Here is a 7,899-nt window from a genome sequence, read left to right on the forward strand (position 1 = left end):
GAATCGTCTTGGTTGGAGGGACCTTTCATCCCATCGCGTCATCTCGGTTGGAAGGAACCTTTTGGATCATCGAATCATCTTGGTTGGAAGGGACGTTTTGGATCATCGAATCGTTTTGGTTGGAGGGAACCTTTTAGGTCATCGAATCGTCTCATTTGGAGACGTCTCATTTCATCCCATCGAGTCACCTCGGTTAGAAGGAACCTTTTGGATCATCGAATCATCTCGGTTGGAGGGGACCTTTCAGGCCATGGAATTGTTTTGGTTGGAAGGGACCTTTTGGACCATCGAATTGCCTCGGTTGGAAGGAACCTTTTGGATCGTTGAATCGTTTTGGTTGGAGGGAACCTTTTAGGCCATCGAATCGTCTCCTTGGAAGGGACTTTTTAGATCATCAAATCGTCTCGTTTGGAAGGGACCTTTCAGACCATCGAATCGTTTTGGTTGGAGGGAACCTTTTGGATCATCGAATCGTCTCCCTTGGAAGGGACTTTTCGGATCATCGAATCGTCTCGGTTGGAGGGAACCCTTCAGGTCGCGGAATCGTCTCCCGCGGAAGGGCCCTTTCGGCCCATGGAATCCCTTCGGGCGGAGGCAACTTTGCCTCGACTCGTCTCAGTCGGACGGGACCTTTCGGCCCATCGCCTCCAACCAACCAACCAACCAACCAACCAACCAACCGCCCCCCGCCACCGCCGCAACCCCCCCTCCCCCCCCCCGCCCCCCCCCCCCCCCCGCCGGGGGCTAAACCGCGGCGCTTACCCTGGGAGGAGACGGCCAAGGGCAGGAGCGGGAGGAGAGCGGGCCGGGGGGGGGCAGCGGGCCACAGGAGGGCGGAGGCTGCAAAAACCCACCACCGAAAAAAGGAGAAAAAAGGCGTCGCTTTAACCCCCCCCCCCCCCCCCCACTCCCCCGCCCTGCCCCGCCCCGGGGGGGGCCCAGGGAAAGATGGCGACCAACCCCCCCATTGACCATCCCCTTCCTTGACCACGCCCTTCCTTGACCCCCCCCTTCATTGACCACTCCCTTCATTGACCCCCCCCTCCGTTGACCCCCCCCCTTCATTGACCACCCCCTTCGTTGACCACGCCCTTCGTTGACCACCCCTTCGTTGACCACGCCCTTCCTTGACCACACCCTTCATTGATCATGCCCTTCGTTGACCACCCCCTCCATTGACCACCCCCTTTGTTGACCACCCCTTCACTCTGACCACGCCCTTCCTTGACCACGCCCTCCATTGACCACGCCCTTCTTTGACCACCCCTCCGTTGACCACCCCCTTCATTGACCACCCCCTCCATTGACCCCCCCGTTGACCACCCCTTCATTGACCACGCCCTTCGTTGACCACGCCCTTCGTTGACCACCCCCTCCATTGACCACCCCCCCCGTTGACCACCCCCCTTCGTTGACCACCCCCTTCGTTGACCCCCCCCGTTGACCACCCCCTTCATTGACCACCCCCTCCATTGACCCCCCCGTTGACCACCCCTTCATTGACCACGCCCTTCGTTGACCACCCCCTCCATTGACCACCCCCCCCGTTGACCACCCCCTTCGTTGACCACCCCCTTCGTTGACCCCCCCCCGTTGACCACCCCTTCATTGACCACGCCCTTCGTTGACCACCCCTTTGTTGACCACGCCCTACATTGACCACGCCCTTCATTGACCACCCCTTCGTTGACCACCCCCCGTTGACCATCCACTTTTCTTCCCTTTTGGCATCATCCCGGCGCGAATTTGGGGGGGGGGGGGGGGGGGGGGGGGGGGGGTTGTGTTTTTTGGGGTTTTTTTGGGGTTTTTTTTTTGGTTTTTTGAACGCTTGCGACCTCTCGGTGACGAAATATTTCCCTTCCCCCGCCCCCCTCTCCCAAAACCGTCGGCTTCTTCCTTTCTCCTTCCCGGAAACATCCCCCCCCCACCCCCCCCCCCACCCCCCCCCCCCCCCGCCAGGTTTGGGCTGGGCCCTTGGCGACGGAATCGTCCCTCGACCGACGGAACGGCCCCGGTTTGGGAAGGGAATCGATTTTCCGACGGCCGAGTCCTGCCATCCCCCCGGCGCCCCCCAAGTCCGTCCCCCCCCCCCGAAACCGCCTTCCCCCCCCCCCCAGGGACGGGCGCCCCTTCTTCTCCTCCCCCCACGGCGGGACGGAGCCGTGACCCGAGAGTAAACCTTTTTTTTGGGGGGGGGGTGTTGGTTTTTTTGGGTTTTTTTGGTTTTTTGGGGGGTTTTTGCGTTTTTTTTGGGTTTTGGGGGTTTTTTTTTGGGTTTTTTTTGGGGGGGGGGGTTGGTTTTTTTTGGGTTTTTTTGGGTTTTTGGGGGGTTTTTTTGCGTTTTTTTGCGTTTTTTTTGGGGGTTTGGGGGTTTTTTGGTTGGGGTTTTTTTTTTTGTTTTTTTTTTTGGTTTTTTTCGCATTCTTTTTAGCCACAGCCCAATTCGGTTTCGCCCCCCGGCTGGGGGGAAGCGCCCCCCCCCCCACACACACACCCCCCCCACACACACCCCCCCCCCGCCCCGGGTTGGTTTTCCGACCGCGGAGCAGCCGCTGGGAGCTGATTTCGTCGGAATCCGCCCCAGGAAGGAAACGGCGGAGCCGAGGTCGAAGGGGCCGGAGGGGCTCGACCACGAGTTCGGCCACGACAGCCGGGGGGGGGGGAGGGGGAGAATCCCGTGGCGGGATCTTCTCCGGAACCCGCCGCCGCTGGAGAGGAGAAGGGAAAAGGGAAGGGAAAAGGGGAAGAAAAGGGACGGGAAAAGGGAAAAGGGAAAAGGGAAAAGGGAAAAGGGGAGGGAAAAGGGAAAGAAAAGGGAAGGAAACGGGAAAGAAAAGGGAAGGGAAAAGGGAAAAGATAAAAGGGAAAAGGGAAAGGAAAGGGAAGGGAAAAGGGAAGGGAAAAGGGAAAAGATAAAAGGGAAAAGGGAATAGGGAAGGAAGGGAAGGAAAAGGGGAGGGAATAGGGAAAGAAAAGGGAAGGAAACGGGAAAGAAAAGGGAAGGGAAAAGGGAAGGGAAAAGGGAAAGAAAAGAGATGGGAAAAGGGAAAAGATAAAAGGGAAAAGGGAAAAGGGAAGGGAAAAGGGGAAGAAAAGGGACAGGAAAAGGAAAAGGGAAAAGGGAAACGGGAAAAGGGAAGGGAAAAGGGGAAGGGAAAAGGGAAAGAAAAGGGAAGGAAAAGGGGAAAGATAAAAGGGAAAAGGGAAAAGGGAAGGAAAAGGGAAAGAAAAGGGAAGGGAAAAGGGAAGGAAAAGGGACGGAAAAGGGAAAAGATAAAAGGGAAAAGGGAAGGGAATAGGAAAGAAAAGGGAGGGAAAAGGGAAAAGGGAAAAGGGAAAAGGAAGGGAATAGGGAAAGAAAAGGGAAGGGAAAAGGGAACAGAAAGGGAAGGGAAAATGGGGAACCAAAAGGGAAAAGGGGAGGGAATAGGGAAAGAAAAGGGACAGGAAAAGGGAAAAGGGAAGAGGGAAAAGGGAAGGAAAAGAGAAAAGGGGGGGAATAGGGAAGGGAAAAGGGAAGGGAAAAGGAAAAGGGGAAGGGAAAAGGGAAGAGAAAAGGGAAGGAAAGGGACGGGAAAAGGGAAGAGAAAAGGGAAGGGAAAAGGGAAAAGGGAAGAGAAAAGGGAAGAGAAAAGGGAAGGGAAAAGGGAAGAGAAAAGGGAAAAGATAAAAGGGAAAAGGAAGGGGAAGGGAAGGGAAAAGGGGAAGGGAAAAGGGGAGGGAACAGGGAAAGAAAAGGGAAGGAAAGGGAAGGAAAAGGGAAAAGATAAAGGGAAAAGGGAAAAAGGAAGGGAAAGGGAAAAGGGGAAGGAATAGGGAAAGAAAAGGGAAGGGAAAATGGGAAGGGAAAATGGGAAGGGAAAAGGGGAAGGGAAAAGGGAAGGGAACGGGAAGGGAATGGGAAGGACTCACCCAGCAGCGCCAGGAGCATCGTGGGGCCGCTCCGGAGCTCCGTTGCCGGCGGATGGGAAGCAGCGGCCGGTGCCTGCGGTCGGAGCGGGGGGAGGAGCGGAAAAAGAGGAACCCACGGAAGGGGTCGGGGGGGGCGGGGGGGGGAGAGCCACGTCCCGGAGCGTCGGGCGCCGCGGTGGCGGCTTCCGGCATCTTCTCCTCCCGGCGCGTTCCGGGAAGTCGGAAAGGTGGGGTCGCACGGCCGGAGGATGGAAAGGCCGGAGGATGGGGGGACGGAGGGGGGGCCGGGGTCAACGGTTGGGCTCCGCATCGGAAAGGTCTTCTCCGACCGGGAGGATCCCACGATTCCGCGCTTCCACCATTCCACGATTCCACGATTCCGTGATTCCACGATCCACGGCCCCATATTCCGGGAGTCCAGGACGGCGCCGGGATTCCAGGACTCCGCGGTTCCCCCGTTCTACAATTCACACGCTTCCACGCTTCCAGGAATCCGTAGTTCCATGATTCCGTGATTCCACGATTCCGTGATCCACGGTTCCAGGACTCCAGGATTCCAGGACTCCAAGCGTCCTGATTCCACGGTTCCGTGGTTCCAGGACTCCAGGATTCCATGGTTTCCTGGTTCCCGGATTCCACGATTCCGTAATGCCAGGATTCCCGGATTCCACGGTTCCGGGATTCCACAGTTCCGTGGTTCCATGACTCCAGGATTCCACAACTCCGTGATTCCAGGATTCCAGGAAATTCCACGACTCCGTCGTCCCACGGTTCCACGATTCCACAATTCCATGGTTCCATGACTCCGGGATTCCAAAGTTCCACGGTTCCACGATTCCATGATTCCATGGTCCCACAATTCCAAGGCCCTATGACTCCACGGTCCCATATTCCATGATTCCATGGTTCCACGGTTTCAAAATTCCACGATTCACGGTTCCACGATCCCACAATTCCATGATTTCATGGTCCCGTGATTCCACGATCCCATGATTCCATGATTCCAGGAGTCCAGAATTCCATGATTCCATGTCCCACGGTTCCACAATCCCGTGATTCCGCGATTCTGTCGTCCCGTGGTCCCACGACTCCACAATTCCATGATTCCACGATCCCATGGTTCCACGACTCCAGGATTCCATGACTCCACGATCCCACGATTCCAGGATTCCAGGATTCCACGGTTCCGTGGTTCCAGAATCCCGTGATCCCACGATTCCATGGTTGATTCCACGATTCCATGATTCCGTGGTTCCACGGTTCCATGATTCCAAAATTCCACAGTTCCACGATCCCACGGTTCCATGATTTCGTGGTCCCACAATTCCACGATTCCAGGATTCCACGACTCCGTGATTCCACGATCCCACAATTCCGTGATCCCGTGGTTTCACAATCCCGCAATCCCGTGATTCTGCGGTTCCATGATTCCAGTATTCCATGACTCCGGGATTCCGTGATTCCATGATCCTACGGTCCCGTGGTTCCACCATCCCACAATTCCACGGTTCCAGGGTTCCGTGATTCCAAAATTCCATAATTCCAGGATTCCGCAGGTCCACAGTTCTAGGATTCCATGATTCCATGGTTCAAAATTCCACAATTCCAGGATTCCGCGATTCCATGGTTCCACAATTCCACGGTTCCGTGACTCCACGATTCCAGGATTCCACGACTCCGGGATTCCACAATCCCACAATTCCATGATCCCATGGTTTCACAATCCCGCAATCCCGCGATTCCGCGGTTCCAGGGTTCCGTGATTCCAAAATTCCACAATTCCACGATTCCGTGATTCCATAATTCCACGGTTCCAGGACTCCAGGACCCCAGGATTCGTGATTCCAGGATTCCAAAATTCCACAATTCCAGGATTCCGTGATCCCACCATCCCACAATTCCACGATCCCACAGTTCCGTGGTTCCACGATTCCAGGATTCCACGACTCCGGGATTCCGCGGTTCCGTGACTCCGTGGTCCCGTATCCCACGACTCCACGATTCCGTGATTCCACAACTCCACCATCCGTGGCCCCAGATTCCGGGATGATTCCGGGATTCCACGGTCATCCACAATTCCCGGATTCCGTGAGTCCAGGATTCCAAAATTCCACAATTCCAGGATTCCCTGATCCCACCATCCCACAATTCCACGATCCCACAGTTCCGTGGTTCCACGATTCCAGGATTCCACGACTCCGGGATTCCGGGATTCCCCCATCCGTGGCCCCAGATTCCGGGATGATTCCGGGATTCCGGGATTCCACGGTCCCAAAAATTCCACGATTTCCTGCTCCCGCGATTCCGGGATTCCGGGATTCCGTGGCTCCGGACTCCACCCTTCCACAATAGAAACTTCCTCTGCCCCATAGATCTCCCGCCCCATAGACCCCCCCGTGCCCATAGATCCCCCCCATAGACCCCCCCGTGCCCCATAGATCCCCCCCCACCCCATAGACCCCCCCGTGCCCCATAGATCCCCCCATAGACGCCATAGAACCCCCCGTGCCCCATAGATCTCCTGCCCCATAGACACCCCGTGCCCCATAGATCCCCCCATAGACCCCCCCGTGCCCCACAGATCCCCCCCCACCCCATAGACCCCCCCGTGCCCCATAGATCCCCCCATAGACGCCATAGAACCCCCCGTGCCCCATAGGTCTCCCGCCCCACAGACACCCCACAGATCCCCCTAGTGCCCCATAGATCCCCCCCCTAGAACCCCCGTGCCCCATAGATCTCCCACCCCATAGACACTCCTGTGCCCCATAGCTTTCCCACGCTAGACACATCTGTGCCCCATAGATCTCCCTCCGCCCCATAGACACCCCTCTGCCCCATAGATCTCCCCCATAGACACCCCCCACCCCATAGATCCCCCCCAGAGGCCTCCCCTACCCCATAGACACCCCTGTGCCCCATAGATCCCCCCACACAGACTCCCCCCTGCCCCATAGACACCCCTGTGCCCCATAGATTCCCCCACCCCATAGATGCCTCCTGTGCCCCATAGATACCCCACAGACCCCATAGACACCCCTTGTGCCCCATAGATCCCCACACAGACCCCCCCACCCCATAGAAACCTGCTGTGCCCCATAGATCCCCCAACCCCTAGACACCCCTGTGCCCCACAGATACCCCATAGACCCCATAGAACCACCGTGCCCCATAGATCTCCCACCCCATAGATCCCCCGTGTGCCCCATAGATCCCCCCATAGATCCCCCACCCCATAGATCCCCCGCCCCATAGACACCCCTGTGCCCCATAGACACCCCTGTGCCCCATAGATGCCCCATAGATGCCCCATAGATACCCCATAGAGCCCATAGAACCCCTGTGCCCCATAGATCTCCCGCCCCATAGATCCCCCTTGTGCCCCATAGATCCCCCCATAGATCCCCCCACCCCATAGATCCCCCGCCCCATAGACACCCCTGTGCCCCATAGACACCCCTGTGCCCCATAGATGCCCCATAGATACCCCATAGAGCCCATAGAACCCCTGTGCCCCATAGATCTCCCGCCCCATAGATCCCCCGCCCCATAAACCCCCCTGTGCCCCATAGATACCCCATAGACCCCATAGGACCACCGTGCCCCATAGACACCCCTGTGCCCCATAGGTGCCCCATAGATACCCCATAGACCCCATAGAACCCCTGTGCCCCATAGATCCCCCGCCCCATAGACCCCCCCTGTGCCCCATAGATCCTCCCCCCCATAGATCCCCCACCCCATAGACACCCCCGTGCCCCATAGATGCCCCATAGATACCCCATACACCCCATAGACACCCCTGTGCCCCACAGATACCCCATAGACCCCATAGGACCCCCGTGCCCCATAGATCCCCCGCCCCATAGACCCCCCCCCGTGCCCCATAGATCCTCCCCCCCATAGATTCCCCCCCCCCCGACGCAATAGACCCCGTATCTCCCTCCGCCGCCTCTGATTGGCCGCCGCCCGCGCTCGGCCCCGCCC

The sequence above is a fragment of the Rissa tridactyla genome, chromosome 28 (genome assembly GCF_028500815.1).
Source record: "Rissa tridactyla isolate bRisTri1 chromosome 28, bRisTri1.patW.cur.20221130, whole genome shotgun sequence".
NCBI classification, from domain to species: domain Eukaryota; kingdom Metazoa; phylum Chordata; class Aves; order Charadriiformes; family Laridae; genus Rissa; species Rissa tridactyla.